Source organism: Colossoma macropomum, unplaced genomic scaffold, assembly GCF_904425465.1.
Source record: "Colossoma macropomum unplaced genomic scaffold, Colossoma_macropomum, whole genome shotgun sequence".
Taxonomy (NCBI): domain Eukaryota; kingdom Metazoa; phylum Chordata; class Actinopteri; order Characiformes; family Serrasalmidae; genus Colossoma; species Colossoma macropomum.
Genome location: NW_023494796.1, coordinates 29,289,041 through 29,312,337, shown reverse-complemented (window position 1 = coordinate 29,312,337; position 23,297 = coordinate 29,289,041). Strand labels below are relative to the sequence as shown.

Sequence of the window (23,297 nt, the reverse complement as noted above, 5' to 3'; positions counted from 1 at the left end):
TTCACAATTCATCCTACTTTCTCTCTCTCTCTCTCTCTCTCTCTCTTTCTGCCATGCCTGTACAGTAAAACACTCCCACCCTCCACAAAGCCCTTCCGTGATGTGCCAAGCGCATTTCTGGCTCTGCTGCTGTTTGTTTTTGTCCTTCCCAGAAGCCATTGCTGCCTGAGTGAGCAGGGCCCTGACAGGACAAACCAATGAAGAGAGCATGTAGTGACCTGTGATAGGCTACTGCTCTACAAGTGACAGCAGTGGACTCTGAAGGGGGGGGTGGGGGGATGTACTGACGCCTGGCTGTCTGTTTTCAGGGGGGATTATCCTGAGCAAGTTCATGTTGCTTTATAATACACTATTCCTAATTGAACATTTTCAGACAGCAGTGTTTACTGTTAATCTGGAGCTGTTAATCCAGGTAAGTTTCCCGGTTTGAGTCTGGAACTGTGTTTATTAGTGGATTTAGTTCCTTAGATAGAGGTGTAAAGGATGTAGTTCACTGCATTCAGGCATCTCTCATTTGAGCAGGATTCGATTTGTTAGGAAACGATTCACCGATTAATTTCACCACATTATGATTTGATAAAAAATTATTCACTGCCTAATTTTACAATATGATGCATTGAAAAAGATTCACAGCTTAGTTTCACCATAATATGATTCAGTAAAAAATGATTTACTGCCAAAGTTCGCCACATTATGATTGGATAACTTAACCACACTATGATTTGTTAAAAAACGATTCACTGCCTAATTTCACCACAATATGATTCGTTAAAAACGATTCACTGCCTAATTTCACCACAATATGATTTGTTAAAAAACTATTCACTCCCTAATTTCACCACAATATGATTCGTTAAAAATGATTCACTGCTTAATTTCACCACACTATTTGTTAAAAAAACGATTCACTCTCTTATTTCACCACAATATGATTCACAACAAATGATTCACTGCCTAATTTCGCCACCATATGATTAGTTAAAAATGATTCACTTCTTAATTTCACCACACTATGATTCACAACAAATAATTCACTGCCTAATTTCAGCACAATATGATTAGTTAAAAATGATTCACTGCTTCTTTCAAATGTTGAATTTCATTTCAGCACAATTCATCATGTTTGGAAACACTGAAAAGCATAATTAAATCACCCGTTTTACCATGATATATTCTTATATAATAATAAACTACATCATGAAATAACAAATTTCACTGTGATTCATTTCATTGGGAAGTGATTCACTGTATTATGAGATCTTATATTTCAACATGATTTTTTTTTAGGAAACAGTTCACTGCATAATGAAATCCTGAATTTCACTGTGATTTAAACCTTAAAGATTTTTTAAGAGTAAATAATACATTTTTATTTATTATAACTTTCTCATCTTACTTTCTTGAGCTTTGTGGCTCCTAAAGCCGAGATGATTACGCCTCGGTTAGCAAATGTAGATTATTCTAACTACATGACTCACAGTTTGATGGCTTTGTTTGTTTGTTTTTTCACGAGTCACATGGGGACACAAAAGCTTCTCATTATCCCAGGGCAAAAGGACGTGGCGATTGACCCAGTAAGCTTGCAGGACCTGGAGGTGTGAGCTGATCTGAGCTGTAGTGCGGCTCAGCTGCGGCACGTTCAAGGCCATGGACACTCTTACGCTCAGAGGGCCGGCACTCGGAGGACTGTGAGAAACTAGCAGGTTCTCTTTTTCCGTACTTTTAATTCGTCTTGCATTTCAAAACGTTCTATTCGATTCTCAAAACAGATTAAAGAACCTTTGTAAATGAGCTGTAGTGTGAAGAACCTCTTCAAAGAACTTCTTTAAACCTCTTCCAAGCCAAAAAACACACTGCAGCTCACATTAAAATATATGTGTGGGATTGTTTTGAATCTGAAATGATGTATTTTCTTTCTAAAAAGTGATCAGATTGTTCTCCGGCTCTAATACTAAATCGATTTCAAAGTATTGAAAGTTCCCTCTCCAACTTTGTCGTAGTAACAAAGTAGCTGTAATAATGAGCCATTATCCAGCAGACCTGACTGTGTGGGGTCATCAGGATTTTAGAGTCCAGAGGTCAGCAGGGGGCACCCTTCTCTTTAGTCAGAGACAGTCCAGGCAAAGAGGCACACCATAATCACTGCAGCCTTGGAGGAGTGAACTGAAAATCAGTTCACTCCTCCAAGGAACTTTATTTGTAGATTTTTTGGAAACATACTTTGAATCTTTGAATTTCTCTTATTTTCCTTTTTTTTTGAAAAATAAGACATTGTAAATAATCCATTATGCTTGTTTTTGGTAACTAAAAGGCTTTTTAAAATTTTCTTCCTGACACTTTTGGCCTGCAAGTTTGCTGAAACCTGAAATCTGATTGGCCAGCTTGTATTGTATGTAACTCAGAAAGCAGTCTAGGCTGAAACACACTATAACTTCAGCGTGAGTGGGCGGGGCTAAACTGCTGTGGGCTAAATAGGTGGATATGTGGTGTAAATGCAGTGGACAAGACAGGCTGTTTTAGCAGATTAGCTTGTGTGGACTGGGTGTGGTCGCTTGAATCAGTGTCCAGTCATTTGTCCAACCCTATTGAGATGCTGGCCTTTCCAATACTGATAATACAGAATGCTGCAGTATGCAAATTAACCCCCTGACCAGTCACAGTGTGCTGTGAGCATTGTGACCAATCACAGTTCCAGATGAGTAGTTTATAGTAGAGTTTAGCCCTCCCACTCATGCTTAAGTTATAAGGAGTGCTTTTAAGCCCAGATTGCTTTCAGAATTAGGTACAGTACAGGCCAATCAGAACACAGCTCATTTACATACATCAGTCTTAAACAGGGACAAAAATAGTCCAATTAGCTCTAAGAGGCTCTAAAGGATTAAGTGCAGTTGGAAAATTTTTTAAAATTAATTTTTTAATTAGTTTTTGGTGGAAAAAAATGCAAGAAAAATCAAAGATTGAGTTCTTTGAAGGTAGAATGGTTGAATAATATAGCCATATATGACATTAATCTCAGCTACAGGCTTTTTAAAAGTGATGCTGCTTTAGATATTGTGAATTTAGACCATTTTAGATCATAAAGACAAACAAATCCTGATTTTAACAACCCAAAAATCCTTTTAGTTATCAAAAACAAGCATAATAAACCAATGTATTCCAACAAAGGTAAGTTATTCTTGTGAAAATGCAGGTTAAGCTTTATCAACGTTACATTATAGCTTAGTTTACTTAGTTTATATATTGTAAATTAAGGCATATCACAATATGCAGCAGCGTATTGACAATACTAGTGTTTTGTCCATATGGTTCAGCCCTAATTTTAAGCATTTGCACGCAGTGCTGTTAGAATAAATAACTGCTGTGTAAATCGGCCAATATGAACAGGTTGTTTTTCTACTTGCCATAGTTTCTCTGGTTGAACATCAGGGCCTAGTGGGTGTCTCAGAAGGACCGTTGAAATTCTTGGCAAAGGCTCTGTCACAACAGGCGTAATGCTCATTATTGAACCCTGAATTTGAACATGGGGTGCATGGCAGTCAGCCTGGTTTGCTGGGCCTAGCACAGCTGCACCGTCTCCGTTAATTAAATGGGTTTATGGCCAAACAAGCAGCAGATTTGTACCCTTTTTTGTGAGTTGGTGATGCAGGTGTTTTAAAAAGGCGAGCGGAGCGGAGTCGCCGTCTCTCTGTTGGTCATCATTTGTTGATTCTTTACTTTTACGGCTTGGCAGCTCAGTGTGGTCTGTCTCCAGTGTTTCAGGCAGGAAGTGGAGTGTCAGAGTGGAGCGCTTGATATGGCAAGTAATTCCGAAATACAATCGAGTTGTTATAGTTGTATTTAAAATAGTGCAGGAGACTGATAGTGGTGTCACACAACAATATCGATTTTGTTGATAATAAAAATGTATTTAACTGAAATGTATGTCATATATATATTTCTACACACATATGTATCGCTGCTGTCGAAACAAAACTTCATATCTCCATTTTCTCCGTTTTCCAGTTTTTGACATTATTAAAAATGCCTGTTGGCGTTTACATTATGTGTGAATTCCAACAGCGCCTACATATGTATATATTTACACTGTTTTCAGTAATACAGTACTAAAGATATTTTTTTTTTTATACAAAATCAGGTATACAGTGATTTTGTTATGGTGCAGTTACTCTACATACTCTACAACTTTATATCATTTAGCGAATTAGCAGGAAGCTATTAAAAATTAAGAAATGCTTTATTTGTTTCCACCCAGAAGTATAAATAAAACTGTAGATGATTTACTGATCTATTTTAAACTAAGTCATAATAAAATAAACATCCAGAAGGTCTCATATTGGAAAAGTTTGGATCAGATCTCAGGTTGTGAAGAAATAACTAAAAATATTTTATTACCTCATTACATTATTTGGAATTACATTACTGGAACTACGGCTAATACATCATGTTTTAACCCCTGATGATAATATATATATATATATATATATATATATATATATATATATATATATATATATATATATATATAAAACCGCTGTTGTTGGAAGAAAACCTCATATCTCCAAAATGATGACTTTACAGGAAAAAGAAAAAACTGCTTTACTTATAATGTAAGTCAGTGAAACCAGACGTCTTTCTAAGTCATTTTGGGCCATTTCTTTTGGTCCATTCAACATGAAATTTACACACAATATAAAGAGTAATTGGTATTTTCAAATTATGTCAAAAACTAAAAAATGACAAAAATGGAGATAGCAGTGATATATAGATTCAAAGCTCTATCAGGTTGACATTCTTTTATCATACTGTGCCAGCATTCAAAAAGAATGGGTTCATTAACTTATTAATACAAAATTAAACATGATCTGAAACTCTAATATGATTATATAGTATATATTTGGAAAACATCACGCTGAGGACTTTTATCAATACCATAATTTAAAAGCTGTGGAAGGCCTGATCTGTTTAATGCGTAATTTTGTTTTCCTGCTCCCGTTTGCTGTTTTTCAGCTCCGTCCTTTTCCTCTCTGCGAGTGTGTGTGAGTGTGTGTGTGCTGCACATTGGTGGAGGAAGTGGATGCTCTTCCGTATGTCCTGCAATCAGTAACGTGATTGAAGTCGTCTAACTGACTGATTGTCATAGCTTACAGATGTCTGAGATGGTGAATGCAGATTTGATTGTTGTTGATTGCAGATGGGAAAGATAAATGCGTTCATGTACGCAACGCTGGGAGCAGTTAACCTGCAGCAAAGCCACCAGAGAGAGAAGTAGCAGCGTTTAAACATTAAAAAGCAGCAAACCCTTTTGATGATACTCAGTGGAAACGTCGACCACCAAATGAAATGTAGCTTAATAACAGCGATTAGAATGAAATGGACTCTGTTTTTGATGTGTTCTGTTTCTAAAGCGCTGTATTCCTGTATGGTCAGATCATTAGATTCAGTGTGAGAAAATAAGCTTTTGGTTCTGTTTGAGACAAAATACAGGAGTAGCATTACAGTCGATAACAGCTTAACAGCTTTTCACTCTTCCATAAAAAATATTCGAGTGTGTTTAGTTTGGTTTTAGTTCAAAAGAAATTTACTCTCTTACTAAAAATAGTTTAGTTCTGGCAAAATTTCATACAAGTTGACGCTAACGCTAATTTTAAAGCTGTTCATTTTCAGGACGTATGAACTGAACTACACTTATCAACATTAGCTTCTTAGATGTATTAAGTAATACTGTAGCTTTAGCTAACAGCTAAACACCTTTTTACTCTTCTTAATATTCTTAAGAGTGTTTAGTTCAGTTTTATCTAAAAAAAAAAACAACTTTTTTAGTCTCAGCTAAAAACAGTTAGTTAGGTTAGGGAACCAGCCTTGTGACCGGAAGGTTGCTGGTTCAATCCCCTCAGCTGACAGTACATGACTGAAGTGCCCTTGAGCAAGGCACCTAACCCCCAAATGCTCCCCGGGCGCTGTGGGTAGGGCTGCCCACAGCTCCGGGCAAGTGTGCTCACTGCCCCCTAGTGTGTGTATGTGTTCACTAGTGTGTATGTGGTGTTTCACTGCACGGATGGGTTAAATGCGGAGGTCTAATCCACAGTTGGCTGAAAGGTTCATTTCATTTAATGTAGCTTTAGCTAACAGTTAGAAACCTTTTTACTCTCTGGAGGGTTAAGTTTAGTTTGTAATGCTAACTAATGCTAACTACTGGACACCGTGCCTGACTTTTTCAGTGCCTCAGCGTTAGCTTGTTAGCTGTATTAAGAAATAATGTAACATTAGCCATCAGTTAACAGAATAGCTCTGCTTAAAAAAAACATTTTAGTCTGAGGAGTGTTTAGTTTCATTTTCATACATGTTGATGCTAATGCTAACTTTGAACCGTTACTTTTAAAGGACCTTAAAGTGCCACTGTGACTGAATTTGTCAGTGCCTCAGCGTTAGCTTGTTAGCTCTATGGAGAAATAATGTAACTTTAGCTCTCAGCTAAAAAAAAAACTAGCTTTTTAGAGTCTGGAGTGTTCACTTTAATTTGGACAAAGTTTCAAACATGTTGATGCCAATGCTAACTTTGAACCAAAAGATTCTGAACTGCCACTGTGACTGAATTTGTCAGTACCTCAGCGTTAGCATGTTAGCCGTATTAAGAAATGGTGTACTATGAGCTAAAAGCACCTGCAGTGATGATAACCAGAACAGTTTAGCTGTGGTGGATCTTGGCTTGGAAGAGTGCGGAGAAGATTTTCTTGAGGCTGGCCAGATGTTTTCCTGTAGCCGCAGCATTTAAGGCTAAATCACAGCATAGGATACGGCTTTAATGTCTGGACGTGCGTGCCTTCTAAAAATGACCCCAGCCGGTGCTTGTGTCGCGATTACACGATTACATTTTGTTTCTAAATCCAAACATTATAATAATAAATGATAAATACACGCATTGCTTAGGCCTAATCCTACATGCTGCCGATGCTGTAGGAGCGAGGATGTGAGTGTGGTAGCAGAGTATTCTGTGTGTTGGGGTCATTAGCAACCGCTGAGGTGCCTTTAAGGCTCATGTCCGAGAGTGTATGTCTTTAGATATAGGCGTAAGCCAGGGGATTTACTGTGCAGCTGAACCCGGGGTCAGCCTATGTGAGTGCGTGAGAGAGAACAGTCGGGAACAGAGCCCCTCTGCGAGCTGCTCTCATAAAAATGGTGCATTTACATAAGCATGGAAGCCTACAAGCGAATAGCACTACAATGTTGTCCCGTGATATGGGAAAAATGCTGAAATGCGGTGAACCACAAGCAGCCCTCACACTAAAATATATTAAAAGAGAACTCCGGAGTCATTTTATGGATACGTACAGATATATTACACCTGGGAAGCATGTTAGGGTTACAGTTTATTTATATTCTAAAATAAAACAATACGTTACTTTAACAGTTACACCTTCTTGAGCCTCAATTTAGCAGTATTGATTTTCAAATCAATCATATAGAATTCAAGTCAAATATTTTTTAATATTTCAGGGCCATATTTTGAGGTAAAAAACATGTGTTTCTCCAATTTTAACTGCAATAATCTACACTTGACTATGGAATATATGATTCAAATGACATAAAGAAAACTAATGGCAAATAAATATTATAAAATATGTAATGAAAGTTGTTCTCCCCAGGAGTCGTGGTGTCACTGGTGTTACTGCACAACAATAAATCTCTTATTTTGAAATAAAAATCACACTGTTGACATCACTCGACTTCCTTTTACCTGTTTTCTGAGGATATATGAAGAAAAGCACATGGTGAGTCCACTGTGTCTTTCAGTTATCAGAGATTTTCTCATTTAGCTCATGATTTCATATGACCAACCTGGTGTGACCAACTTTATTCTGAGGTAATTGTGAAAAAATAGAATTTTCCATATTTTCCATATTTTAGTGGATGTTCCATGATTGACGACATGTGGTTTGAGGCTCTGTAGCAGTTACTTTGTAAAATGCATTGTTCATTATAAATGTGTCTGATGTTATCTTTCTTATGTGTAACACCAATGAGGATCAGTAAAACCAGTGACTCCTATGGAGAGATAAAGTGGATGTTTCTGTAGAATGACCCTCCACATTTGTGCGCTGTTAAACTGCAAGTCATTCAAAGTGGTCTGATGTGAAATGTGCCATTCTGTTGACACTCACTGAGTCTGTGGTGGTGATAGGAACCAGACGTCTGATGCGTTTAATGCCTCCAAAAGCCACTTCCCAAGAGATGATTGCATGAAGTCGTTCATAATATGCTGCCTGACACATTGGGCCTTATAGACCAACCATTCTTCTTAAAAATTACTCAGTGTCCATGAAGATTTTGAGAGTCACCAATGTTTTGTTATTTGGGAAAAAAATCAACGCACATTTGAGCTCAAAGATCGTACAGCTCTGCAGTTTAAGAACACGTTATGAATCTGATGTAGACTTTTCTTTAGGACATTTCTTTACAAGGAACAAATTTAAGAACAAAATTAGGAAGATATTTGTGAATGAGGCCCAAATTTATCATAGTTTCAGGGTATAATTTAGGTCTAAAATGTATTTTTTTTAAAATGTATTACACGGTGACCCCTGGGTCCAATCACCAAATCAGAGTTGGTAAGCTCTCTACAATGAACCATTTCACATCACACGCTTTGAATGACTGAATTATTTCAAAATGTTGAAAAATTGATGGAATTCCACTTTTTGGAAGAAAATGGAGGCCAAAAATTAAGCAGTCGCCAAAAATAAATGAATAAAATGAGATGATGACATAATGGGCTGATTTGTTGTCGCTGTAACTGGTCAAAACGTGTCTCTCAGCGTTCTAGAAGTACTGATGATACCCATGATATACTCAGAAAAGCAGATCAGGACGTTATTTGTCACGACAAAATCGTGGACAGTCATGTTTAGCTTTGTTAGGATGAATGAACGTTAGGATTAGAACGAGCTCATTTATATCCCTGGAGCGAAAACTCTTTGGATATAAGATATAAGTTGCATATAAATAGATAAAACAAGCTCAAATGTAAAGTTTACTCACAATAATAATAATAAATGTAATTTATTTTCCTTACCGAGCAGATGCTGCGTTAAAATAAGGTTATCAGATATCCTTTTTTGCGATGTGTGTAAACATCAAGTTTTCAGACGTTGTTATTCCTCTCCGGTGGAAACGTTAATGCTGAGCGCTGTTTGTTTGCAGTGCAGGCTTGTTTACTGCATCTGTTATGCAGTTGCTTAATTCTCCACATATGCATACGAAGGCCGGAGGGCGACTCTCGTGGCCGCTTGCTTGTTTATTGCTGATGTTAATGGTGAAGTCTGGTCTTCAAAGGTCCCCTACAAGCCTCTGTCCCCTGTGTGCCTGTGTCTCGGCCCTGCTGGTGTTCCAGCTGAGATCCAAACACCATCGTAGTGTTTCAGCCCCGTCATATCAAAAAGCCTCATGACTCAGTTTTTATTGTTATCCTGAGAAGAATATCTGCCTTTACTATGTCGACCTTTCATGACACATTAACCCAAAAAACTGGGACAAAATTTAATAGAACAAAATGTTCTAACGTTAATGAGCCCTCTTAAAAATAAAGGTTTCTCAAAGGTTCTCTAGGTGTTCTAAGGCAAATAGCACCCCAAAAAACGTTTCTCTTAGATTTAGCGCAATTTTACCAACATCAACATAACATATAAACTCAGAAGACTCGTGTGGGTTCACTGGTGGTTCTGGATAATAAATAAAATGGCTATTTTTGTGTTGTAGTCATGGTGACCCCTGGTTCCTGTCACCAAATCTGAGTTAGCAAGCCCTCTACAAAGACCCGTTTCACATCACACAGCTCTGAATGACTTTGAATTATTCTAAAGGTACAAAATCGAAATCTTATCAATTCTGCAAATGATTTTTTGGAACAGGTCCAATGCAGAGAGAACCTTCTGATCCTAAGAACTCACTTTCTGCTTGGACTTATAAGGTTTTGTCTTGCAAAAACATGAAATGAAGCAACGATTTTAAAGGAACACAAACAGTTTATACTCATAATTTATTCTAAAACATAAAATTACTGTAATAGAGAGTCTACATTATCAGAAAGGTAAATGTAATGCGTTTTATGACATTTTTAGGACACTTATTATTATTATTTATTTATTTTTATATGAGCCATTAGTTTAAGTTTCCTTTAGAAACCAGCTACTGTGATGAACTGTCCCAGCAGGTCAGTCTGAAGGCTGTGTGAGGTTTTGTTGTAAATCATAAATGTGACTCTAATGCAGTAAAATGTCTTGTATTGGGAGAAAGAAGAAAAAGAAAAGATGGATAAATCAATGAAATTCATATTTATAAAATTTAAGACAATGAGACTTTTTAGGCACTGCAAAAATGGCATCTTGTCAAGTAAAATTATCTTAAATATAGTCAATAAATCTAATATTTCTCCTGTTGAGATTGTTATAAGCATAATTTAGGATTATTTGCCTATTTCTAGACATTTTGTACTTGTTTTAAGTCATTTTATTAAGTAAAATGATCTCACTATATTGGCAGATAATGTTGCTTGTTTTATGAAATGTGCTTGAAACCAGAAGAACTATCTGCCAGTATAGTGAGATAATTTTACTTAATAAAATTACAAGAAAACAAGTGAAAAGTATCTAGGAATAAGCTAAATAATCTTATATTAAGTGCACAACCATCAAAAATGGGGAATATTAGAAATATCAACTAGATCTAAGATCATTTCACTGAACAAAATAATATTTTTTGCAGTGAAGATTTGCAGAAAGACAGAGTTTCAGCTACACGATTTCATGTTTCATAAAGTTTTATCAACTTTTCCTGCCGTCACTGAGCAGAACAAAACCTGATGGATCCTCTTGTTTGTTTTCAAAGTGCTTATTAGATATAACTAAGTTAGAGTTTGACTTTGTAGACTTTTTTTGTTTTATATATATATATATATATATATATATATATATATATATATATATATATATATATATATGTATATATGTATATTATATAACAGAACCTTTTTAAAGTTTAAAGTTTTTTTTTAAGTGGTATTTTATGCTCATAAATCTCTTTTTCAGGGAACCAAAAATTAGTTCTAGTCAAAAAAAACCTTTTTGCCAGCTTCGTCTTTGAAAGTGTATGCAGAACCTTTATATTATGTGGAAGTTCTTCTAACTTTAGTAAGGTTTTTCACACTAGCCATCTCCAAATATGGTTCTTTAAATGGTTCTTCCACTAAAAGGGAACTGCAGGACCCCATTTAGGCACCTTTATTTTTGAAAGTGTATGCAGAACCTTTATATTACATGGAACTTTAGAAAGGTTTTTCACACTAGCCATCTCCAAATATGGTTCTTTAAAGAGGCATCTACTGAAGGATGTGACCCCTTTTTGGAACCTTTATTTTTGAGAATGTGCGTAATTAAAAAACGTTGTTCCTCCTCCTGTAATTTTACTGCTTTGGATACGAGGTTGTGTTAAAATAGAGCCGATTTCTTACGTGACCAGCCGCTCTTTGAGCGAGAGCTTCATGTTATGGACTGGATTGTAGACTGTCAGCGTTACGGGTCTGAGATGGAGGTGTCGAGTTTCTGCCTCTGATTCAGAGCGTTAGTGCAGTATTAGGACGTTTGTTACATTCAGTCCTTTTCGTAGGTGCACACTTGTCAGCATTTGTTTTCATTTCCGTCAAATCAAGCTTGTACTGTTGGAGCGAGAGCGTGTTGTGACCGGTCCTTCACGTAGGCGAGGTACTAGCATGTTCTTATGTAAAGCAGTGATCTAATGCACGCTGGCAGTCTTGGCGTTGAGGCCAGTTGGACCTGGCAGATGGAAAAGGTTAGAGAAATGATAATGGGGTGATCCTTCAGCTCTCCTGTAGCCTCCACTTTCCCACTTTACATATTAGAACAGTAGAGGTTTATCTTTCCCAAGCAGACCATCAAAGAGCTGAGGAGGACTGGAGACAGCACGGTGGTTAGCGTAGATACAGAAACAGCGAGATACGGAATAAACCACTCGCCTGATTGTGATGGTCTGGAGCTCCTGATGAAAAATCCATGGAAAACATGCCTATTAGGCATAGCAGGATGAAACATCGTCTTTTGACTAAACTGGGGGTCGGCAGCCCAAATGTTAAGAAGAGCTATTTTGGCCTTTCAACAAAAAATCAGTCCGCCTTCGGAGCCACAACATTTCGTGTCCATTTTATTGAAGTAACGATCTAGCATCTTGGCTGTAAATATGTCTCAGTGTGTGCTAATGTGCTAGTATAAAATATATAATATACAATATATAATATAAACAACAACGCAGACTCACTTTGCTCTGCTTTAAGCTTTAGCTCAACTATAGCCGCTTTTCTCACATCTCCAGCAGGAAACTTTTCCTCAAAAGTAGAACAGTTTCTTGTAAAATGTCTCTCAACGTTCGACTTTTTACGAGGATTCTTGTTCGAATTTTCCCATTCCACCTTAAAAGGTGCCTGAGGCATCAGAATGTAACTGCTGCACCATTTAAGGTGGAACGGGAAAATTCGAACAAAAAACTGACTTAAGCCTCGCAACTGTTTAGTATTTGTCAGTTTGTCGTTGCAGATTAAACGTGTGATTATAAATGCAAAAGAGTCCATTTATCTCCAAATTGTCGATGTTCGTCTTAAATCTCTCTCTTTGCCTTTTCGTTAGCTACTAGCAGGTGGGATGTTGTCTGTGTTGCTATGGTGACCAGCAGTCTGTGCTGATCTTCAGGGTTAAAGGGTGAATTAGCAGTTCTACATTAACTCCAGAGTTTAAGACCATTTATTGTTAAACTGTGTTGAACGATCAGCAGAGCTTTATTTTACTGTAAAGGAGGATTATTTTATTTTTACCTACGAATCTGATTCTGCTGTGGAGCCACAACAGAGCAGTAAAAGAGCCGCATGCTGCCGACCCCTGGCCTAAAACACCATAGTGTATCAGTGGTTTGTGGTTGGACATGTGTATAATCTTAATCTAGACATTTAGCATTAAGGCAGATTTAAGCATGAAGTCGTAATTCTCTACTTGTTTTCTCACAACCCAGCCTTAATAAACGTCAGTTCAGTTTAGGTTTGACCTCAGTAAACAAGCTTAAACTGGACAGCTTTCCTTTACGATCGTCTGGCATGATAAACGGTCAGCCTCAGATTATTTAGGGTTAATATCTACAAAGTTAAGACCAGTCACAGTTTATGCTGATTAAGGCGAAGGTCAGCGATAAGACCACATCTTATAGGAATGTTTGCCAAGATGGCAGCTAAAAATGGTGCTACGCTAATCTGCATTCTGCACACTTGATGTTGTCATCCTCGCCTTGTGTGTCAAACAAGAGTGCAAAAATGCTTCGATCTGAAGGCGACGATTCAACTGTGTAGTTTCTGTGATGTTAGAATCCTTCATAACTTACAGTAAAGCTGCTGCACATTTTTAGGCCAAAATAAAATTCTTGGGCTGTTTTTAAACATATTAATGTAAATAAAAGAGTCGTTTTATTGCCGTTATTGTCTGTATTCAGTCAACCTATCAGCCTTTATTTAAACTCTGCGTACAGTTAGGGGAACCTGATTTACAGTGTAGCCGTGCTTTAGAGCAGAGAACAGGGACTGGAAACAAGAAAAAAACGTTGAAAGGTAACACATAGAAACAAATCAAACCAGTAAAAAAAAATAAATAAATAAATAAAAAGACAAAATAAAATGTAAACTAGTAAGTATTACTAAATGTAAAGTAGGTACAAAAATAATAAGATATATGTAAAAAAAATTATAATAATACTAATTTTTTTCTTTTTTTTAATAACATTATAACAATAATAAGCATTGCCAAATTTAAAGTAAATACAAAACAGAAAAAATGCTTCAAAAATAAAATAAAAAATTATTAAATTATAGAAAATGAGTATTTATTAATTTTTATATTAATATAAAAAATGGTGAATTAATAGAAATGATTAACCCTATAATAATAACAATAATAATAATAATAATAAAAGGTAAATAAATAAATTAATAAATAACAATAATAATAATAAGAATCATAATCATCATCAAACCAGTCAAAAAAGGCAAAATAAAATGTAAACTAGAAAGTATTACCAAATTTAAAGTAGGTAAAGAAAAACAGAGGAAATACTTTAAAAAATAAATTTCAAAAATGTAATTTTTAAAAACAGTTTGTTCTTTGAAAGGGGTTCTTTATAGCACCCAGAAGGGTTCTTCTACTGTTACAAGCTTAAAATCCTGACAACAGCCAAACCCTTTTTGGTGCTATATAGAACCCTTTTCAAATAGGTTCTATATAGAACCATCACCTGCACATTCTCCATCAATCTGAAGAACCATTTCACCATGCTAGGACTCTTCAAGCATGCATTTTTTTTCAGTGTTCATGGGTCTATATAGAACCACTGTCTTTACTAAAGAACCCTCGAAGAACCGTCTTTTTAAGAGTGTAGCTCAGGGGTGTTTTGGACTCTAAGCTATTTGTACTAGCTAAAGATAAATTCGGCAACAACGAAGCATTTTCAGAAGCGTCTACTAAACACCATGAAGGACTTGTTGTGGTTGTCAAACCACATTCTTCAAAAATAACAGGTTCTGAATGGTTCTTGGCTCTGGCGTTACGGTTCTAGGAAAAACCATTTCATTGGTATTGAAGGTTCCTTCTCGTCCTCCAGTCCGCAGGAGTGCCGTGTTGTCTTGGAAGCTGGTACCTGATGATCTCTGTTGGAGAACTTAAGCATTAAAATGAATTGTTCATCCTGTAGAGACGCTCTGGAAGCCACGGCTGTGTTTATTCCGAGTAATGTTAGTCTAGATTGGCTTCCCATCCAGCGAGCGTCTGTGGTGGTACTGAACTGTGTACTGTTCTGCATATTTAATTATTTAAAGTAGGGCTGTCACGACTGCTCTGTTGTAGGAGAACTAATTTTCCAACATTTCTGCATAATTTAATAGCGAAGGTGTAAACAAAGTCATTCAGAGTGGTTTAATGCTTTGTTCTACAGAAACTTACAATGGAAAGTCAGAGTCGTTTACAGTGGCGGTGATAGGAACCAGGCGTCTGAGGCATTCGATACCTCAAGACAAACTATACTACTTTAAGTTGGTACATGAAATATGCTGCCTGGTGCTTGAGGCATTGTTTATGATAGTTTTGAGATAAAGGTTTGGCATAAACCCTATTTTTAAAACATTCATTCACAGTGGTTTGGTGTGAAATGCTCCGTTCACAGTGGTGGTGATAGGAACCAGACGTCCACCTCTAAAAGCTCCCTCACAGAAAGTTACTACATTAAATGGTTATGAATTCACTGCCTGATGACTGAGACCCTGTTTTATGATGGTTTTGAGAAGATTTTGGCCTGAAATCCGTTCATGGTGGAGGGATACATATGCAGGGTGTTTTGAGGCAAAATAGTCCCCTGAATAATAAGAAAACTTACTTTTCAGAGGTTCCACTATTTTCCCATCATTATGATTCTGTATAAACACTCAGAAGACACGTTCATTTTTTATCCTTTTATTTGACACGTAGCATTTTTATGTGGGGTTCTTAATAAAGACAGTGACTCAAAGAACCATTCACATGCTTAAAAGGTTCTTTGCATGGTGAAATGCTTGTTCAGATTGATGGAGAATGTGTTGTATATTTTTGAAAATGGTTCTATATAGAACAAAAAACAGTGGGGGGGTTTTTGGTGCTACATAGAACCATTTTTTTCAAGGGTTCTGTATGAAAGATAGTAAGTCAGGGAACCATTTGCATTGCTAAATGGTTTTATGCCTTTATTTGACAAGCAGAATTTTATATGGGGTTTAAAGGGTTCTTTATTAAAGAGAATGACTCATAGAACCATTTGCATGCTTAAAAGCTTCCCTACATGGTGAAATGGTTCTTCAGATTGATAGAGAACATGTTGTATATTATGAAAACGGTTCTATACAGCACCCAAAATGGTTCTGCTGTTGTTACGATGTCAACATTTTGGTGCTACACAGAGTAATTACCAAAAGGGTTCTGTATGATCTATTCACAATACATTCACAGCATTATAATAGTGATAAAGCATATTTTAAATTGTGTTATTGGTCTCTCTCACAGTAAAAACATTCATTTTCATGCCTTTAATTAACATGTAGCATTTTTATATGGGGTTCTTTATTAAAGACAGTGACTCAAAGAACCCTTTGCATGCTTAAAACGTTCTTTGCATGGTGAAACGGTTCTTCAGATCGATGGAGAATATGTATATTTTTGAAAACGGTTCTATACAGCACCAAAAAGGGTTCTGCTATTGTTGCGATGTCAAGATTTTGGTGCTATATAGAGTCATTTTCAAAAGGGTTCTGTATAGAACTGTACACAACACATTCACACGATTATAATGATGATAACGCATATTGTAAATCGCCTTACTGCTCTCATACATTCATTTTTATGCCTTCATTTGACACATAGCATGTTTATATGCCTTTTTAATGAGGCCCTTTTAAATTAGGTCTGATTTCTGATTAAAAACTTATTATCCAGTGAATTGAGAAAATATTCTATAGACCACTGAACTACTATATAATCAACAGAGACGGCCTTCGTTTAAAGTTAAAGCTGGGATGAACTTTAACGAGCGTGGCTGCACTGAAGACATGAAGACGAGGTCTTGATCTTTTCTATACAAACAGCTCTGTATGAAACAGGATTAAGAGGCGTGTAACAAGCAGGAAATTCTCAGTTACTTAGCTGCTCAGATAATCGTGAGACCTTAAAGGCCTGAAAGGCCACCTATTGATCTTCTTTTCTTCGCGGTCAGGGGGAGGTTTAGAGGCGTTTCCTCAACATTACTTCCTGCTGCTGGGACACTTTTATATTCCCGTCAGTCTCCAGGGGTGGATAATCTCCATGACCGGTCACACAAAGAGAAAGTCAGACACAGTGGCTTTATCATCCACTTAACATCCTCAAAAGTAGGTCTGGAGTGTTATTTGTTCGCTGTTTCTCACCTCTTCATTTCTATTGTTTTTATTTATTCCTTTTGATATTCTGACATGAGAAACTCAGATTTGTTACTGTCTTCTTTCCCAGTAGACTAAGGGCTGTTAGCTAGTATCCAATAATGAGTCTCATTTTATCATTTTTACTATTTTTTCCCTCTGAATTAAGCAGGCTGTCTGTTACTGTGCCTTTAAGACGTATGTAGATGAGCTCTGTTCTGATTGGCTGCCCTGTACTGTGCCTTGGTCAAAAGCAAGCCAAACCTAAGACAATTCTTATAGTTATAGTTGAAAGAAGGGGGCGGGGCTAGACCACAATAGGCTGAATAGATGCTTATGCAGCTGTGCAAAAGTTTGGGCACACAGTCCAAGTTTAAGTGTAAATAATGTGACACATCCTCTACAGAGAACATACTTCCGTACATTTTAATACACAATTACTGTTTATTTACTGAATTTAATTTACTGAAAGAAAAAATGCATAAAATGTGATGTGAAAAATTAATGGCACATTTCATATTGTATGTTTTTTTTAAGTTAAACTCAGCAAATAAATTGAAACTGTGCACCAAAATTAGCAGAAAGTGTCATATTTAGGTGTGCTTTCTGTAGAAGCCAACCAAATTCATTTGCCAGGGGTGTTGCAACTTCTGCATGTGACTGTATCACATCACAGAGACAGCGAATTCAAAAACAGGCTGGTAGGTTTTAAATTCAAGCTGCAGAAACAAGCTATTTGAATTGTTTTGGTCACTGCGCCTTTAAGGCGTGTATGTAAATGAGGTCCGTTCTGATTGGCTGCCCTATATTGTGCCTCATTCAAAAAGTCCAAGCTGTAACACTTCAGCGTGAGTGGGTGGGGCTAGACATGTTTCGTTAGTTAAATTTTTGCAGCTTGCAGCAAAGTGAGTAAAGTTTAGAAACTTAAACAGTGCGTACGTACCAAATAAAACCCCTGTGTTTTCCATGATATGGGCCCTTTAATAAGTAGCACTGCAAGGAAAGCCACTAGCCCCAGCCAGTAGCCCCCTGCTTAACCCTCTATTGCACGATGTTGCCTCAGGGCAACAAACTCATTTTCCTCACTTTACAATAACTTTACACATATTTAAAGACAACGATAGGATTCATAATTAAGGGAAGAGTTTGAGTAAGTCAATAAAAAGCATGTATTTGGTCCTATTGTCTCTTAGTGGGTACTTTTAAACCTCTTTTTTTAATATATGATTTTTTTTTGTTATGAGAATTTGTAGAAATGTATTTGTTGCCTAGAAGCAACATTGCTTGACAGTGGAATGGATTTGACCAGTCACAAGCCAGGTCCCACCACCTCAGGGAACACGGCTCTATATCATTTCTTTCCATTTTCACAGTGTTGCCTCAAGGCAACATACTCTAAATGGACCCCTTATTTTTTTTTTAGTGTTTTTGAATTTAATAATCAGGTCTGAAAAAATAAATCAAGGACCATTTTATGCAAGATGTTTATGCCCTCATGAAGTGTGCGGTAGAGGGTTAAGGTGTCCCAGGCAGGGCTACACTAACACTCTGCTTCCTTAGATAAACAGTTCCTTTTCAATCACCGCAAATTGCTCGTGGCCGCACTGTGGCTTTAAGTGCTTTACGACGAGGGGCAGCGCGGCGCTGAACGCGCCGTCAGAACGGCAGGATTACTGTCACGAACCTTGGCTGTTTGCTTAACCTCTTCACCCGCCCTCCAGCAGGGGTCATCGACGCAGATACGCCCCTGTCGTTAGCCCAATTAGTTCACGAGTCATCAGGCATGCCAAAGGTCACCCTAACGACTCCACGGTGGCACTCGGGGGGCGGTGGGGGGGGGCGTGTCTAGGGCCTGAATGCAGGTACAACTAAGTATTGTTTACTTTGGGCAGTGTGATTTTTTGGCAATAAATCAAAAGAGAGAAATGTTTCTGTTTCTTTTTCAAAATTTCTGCATAAATCTGCATCAAAGCTGAGATGTAAACAAAGTCGAGAGTGGTTTGATGTGTCTTTACAGTGGTGGTGATAGGAACCAGGGGTCGCCATGACTGCAGTACAAATACAGAAATTTTATATGGTAAAATTTAAAACTAGTTTTTTTTTTTTTGAGGGACTATTTTTTCCTCACAACACCCTGCACGTATCCCTCCACCATCAATGGATTTTTATAATATCTTTTAGATCATAATCTTCTCAAAACTATCATAAACAGTGTCTCAAACTTTGGGCGATGTATTCACAACTATTTCTTTTCTAACTTGCTACTTTTAGAGGTGGACGTCTGGTTCCCATCACCACCACTGTGAACAATTCTGACTCTCTAGAATGAGGCGTTTCACACCAAACCACTCTGAATGACTCTGTATGTGTACGTCATTCCCGTTTAATTAAGCCGTTCTCTCAATATTATTGTGTTTTGACACCATTAAGATGCCAATTATGATGCTGGCAGTCAGAGTTAACGTCTCAGCTCTGTTAATAGTCTGTTTTCACAAAAGTAGCTCAGCACTAACATCTCAAATACTGCCAAAAGCAACAACACCAGGCCTGGACTGATGAAAACTGAAGCCCCCTGAGCTCTAGCATGTGCAGTCCTGCCATTCGCTCATATATTTGGCAACAAACACACATAAATCAGTCAGCGTAGATGAGCTGTGTCAAGAGGATTATACTGTTTTCCTGCTCTCATTGCCATCTGCAGGTCTTCGCTTCATTCTCAGTGTGATTGACTTAATTACTGATGCTTGCAAAGTGAAAAATGCTACTTACAGTAACATTATTAATGTGTAATGTTAGTATTAGCATGAATGCAAAAGTAGAAAAGTAGAAATTAAAAGAAGAAAACTGCAGAAATCTCAAGAACATTTGAACCACAAAGAGCAAACAAACTATTACAACTTTCTGAAGAATTTTAAAAACTGAATTGTAAATACATGTCTGTTTACAAATAGTGCTAAATGTAGGTACCTCAGCGTTTTTTTTTTTTTTAATGGCATAATTATGAATAAACAACGGTATAATTGTCATCTGAGCCAGTATATTTATTTTCAATTTTCTTTAATTACGTTTAAATTTATTGTTGCTGTCGGGACGAACCTTGTCTATCTATTTTTATTGTTTTTTATTTTTTTATATTTTTAAAAATATATTTTTAATTTGTTAAATACCTGTTAAAATCTTCTTTCATTAACTTCCATTCAACGTGACGAATGTTTTTTCCTTCTCCTTTAAAGTTAGATGACGTGAGGTTCTGTCCCGACAGAGACGTTATAATAATCAGGGCAAAATGAACACCAGACCGAAAATGTATAAAACACTATTGTTTGTAAAATATGACACGTTGCTTGTTTATTTATAGAAGAAACAAAGCTGAGTTACTGCAGGTTCAGCCTGTTTATTTACCTTAAGTCTAACTGAGCTGCTACACTGCGACCTGAGTGTTCCATTCAAAAATAGGCTGGTACAGTTTGATGTTTAAAGCACATAAACGAAGGAAAAAATGGGAAAAGTTCTTATAAATCCTGTCGAAATTAACGTTGAAAAAATAAAGACAGAAAATTTTGAATTTACTTTATAAACCGTCATAAAGATTTATCATCATTGATTCCTGCTTCAGTGTTTAGGCTTATAATAGCTTTTCTATTAAAATGCAGGGTGGAAAGAAGTAAAAAAAAGTAAAAATATTTGCTTGCTTGTTGAGGTTATATATAAATATCTATCCATAAATATATATAGTCTCCCAAAAAAGAGACTAAACACACTCTCACCTTTCAGTGTACGTTAATGTAAAGAATTTATTCAATGTAAATTGTATTCCAGGTGATTTTACAGCATTTCTATTGGTCCATTCAGAATGAAGTTTTCACCCAAGGTAAAGGACAGCTGGTGTGTTATGTAGAAAACTAAAAATCGATAAAATATATACACATATGTTTACCAGTGACCTGTGTTACATACTGCATGTTTTGTTATGGTTGCAGGAAAATGAATTACTATTAGTCAAGCATGTTTACATGATGGAATCCATGACAGCCCAGCTACAATTTAAACTACCTATGTTTATAAGATGGAAACCTGTGACTGTTTACCGCAGGTTTTTTTTGAGTATGTGTGTATGTGTGTTTGGAGGTATAGAATGTAGAGATGTATACGTGTTCATGTTCTGTCCCTGCAATATGTATGTTAAGTGAAGCCCCAAGTGTGAATTTGTTTTATGTTAAATGCCTGTCAACATGTGTTAATGGCAGTAAAATTATACACATACACACACACACATATATATATATATATATATATATATATATATATATATATATATATATATATATGTATATATATACACACACACACACACACATGCATTCCAGACTGACCAGCGATTAAAATGTTCAGTGTACTATAATTTTAGAGCCCAGTTTCTATTGCTGAATTGAACATATTGGAAAAAATAAAACAAAACATACTAAATGTGCCATAACTTTTGTACATAATTCAGCAAGTAAACATTAATCCTACATTCAATTGTGCACTTATTTTCACTTATTTCAGAAATCAAAATTTTAAGTTTTTCACAAAATAACATCAAATTTAGTGTTTTGCTGAGACATTTTGATGATATTTCATTTTCCTGATATGTGTCCTTCATGTCAGGGCTGCTCTTAGTAAAATGCATTAAAACACATTCACTTATTATTTTTATTTTAAATTGGGCATCTTTTAAGTATTTTATGTATATTTATATTTTTCTATTTTTCTCTCTCTAAACCCCTTAAAAGGTCAGGGCCCAAAGTTTAATCACACACTTCTATAATCTAAGAATAGCTTAGTTAGTTTGCATTGAAGTCCCTATATTAACTGGACAGTAAGCCATAGTATGTAATAAGCCTGAGATTTTAAGAGGTTAATAGCGCAACATTATAAAATAGTTATTAAATTCACTCTGAAACCTACCCTGCGTCTTTATTCGTGAACGTTTTTGCGTTTCTGGCCGTTGGACCACCACAAACAAGGCACTTTAACTCCCCGGAACAGAAAGCTTGGGCTCCACTGCTGTATATACATCACTACTCTTGCAAAGAAATCCATGCTGGAGATTCACGGCATATATAATCAGGTTTTCTTGATGGCTTATGAAAGACTTTTCTTGCAGAGTTTTATTTATAAATATGTTATAAAGCTATTTTCCTGTCTGTATTGTGTTTCTCTTTGTGTTTCAGGCCTAAGCTGACAGTAAGAAGGATCCGCTTTCCTCCTTTCTGCCCCCACATAACCCCCCTGCAGTGGAAGGGAAGAAATCAGCCTTGAAAAAAGCTCAGAAAGAGAGGAACTACATTCACTGCAGTGGTATAACCTGCTGGTGAGTAGATTATAAGGGTCCAGTGTGTTTTTATTTGTGTTGTTCCGTCTTCTTTGTGCAGAACATGCAAGCTGTTCCCTTCAAATGGTCTCATTTTTGGTGAAAGGCCATCGAGCGTGGTCTGTTTTACCTTTACGGCGCTGAGCGTCTTCATTAGGCTGTACAGTACGAGTGTATCTGTGATTTTTATCACAGTTATGACGGCCAAAATGCCTTTAATGCTCATCATTATCATCCAGACTACGGCTACTTGTAGCCAGCGCAGAAAAGGCCTACCTTCAGCTCAGCCTTCTAACACACGTGCTGCTGAAATCACTCAGAATTACTTTAGAAAACTCGCACAGAGCTAAAAGCAGCTGGCATGCGAAAGGGGAAATGAAATCCACGGACACGTAATGAGCAGTGAAATGAGTGGAATGAGCGAAACGGCGCGACGACTCTTTGTTCCTTTAAACGCAGAGCTGCCAGGCCGGGGGAGGCCGGGGGAGGCGGGGTCTCGGCGTGGTTGGCATCTCTGATAACCACTCAGATGGGCCCTCTGAAACTAGAGCGAGCGAAAGCCTGAGATAACCGTAATTAGAACTGACTCTTCGTGCCAGTGATCCATGCAGACTATTAGTGTTGTCACGAAACGCTGCAGATGCTACTGGGCATGCGCACTACCTCCCCTCAGCATCCTCGCGTGCTCGAGGAAGGTCAGCTCCTTTAGCTTTCGCTAAGCTAGCGCAGCGGCGTCACGGGGCCAGGGGCTCCGTCACGAGGTCGAAAGGTCTGAGGCAGGAGATGGGGGGTGGGTGGGTAGGTGGGCCGGGGGGTTGGTTGCAGTCCTGTTTTCCAAGTTTAAACCTCATGTTTGTGGGTTGATGTTTACAAAAAGCAGAGCAGAATAAAAACAAGCCAGCGAAACAGGATAAATTCAGCAGTTGC

General features: G+C 37.1%; 1 long non-coding RNA gene across 1 annotated transcript in view; it reads left to right on the top strand.

Moving 5' to 3' along the window:
• The first annotated feature begins 1,466 nt into the window (after positions 1 to 1,466).
• Positions 1,467 to 23,297, top strand: part of LOC118816720 — a 34,007-nt gene continuing 12,176 nt past the window's right edge. Inside the window, exons 1-2 of the long non-coding RNA XR_005007896.1 lie at positions 1,467 to 1,703; positions 22,231 to 22,370. This is a non-coding gene — a long non-coding RNA (uncharacterized LOC118816720). The remainder of the gene's footprint in view (positions 1,704 to 22,230; positions 22,371 to 23,297) is intronic.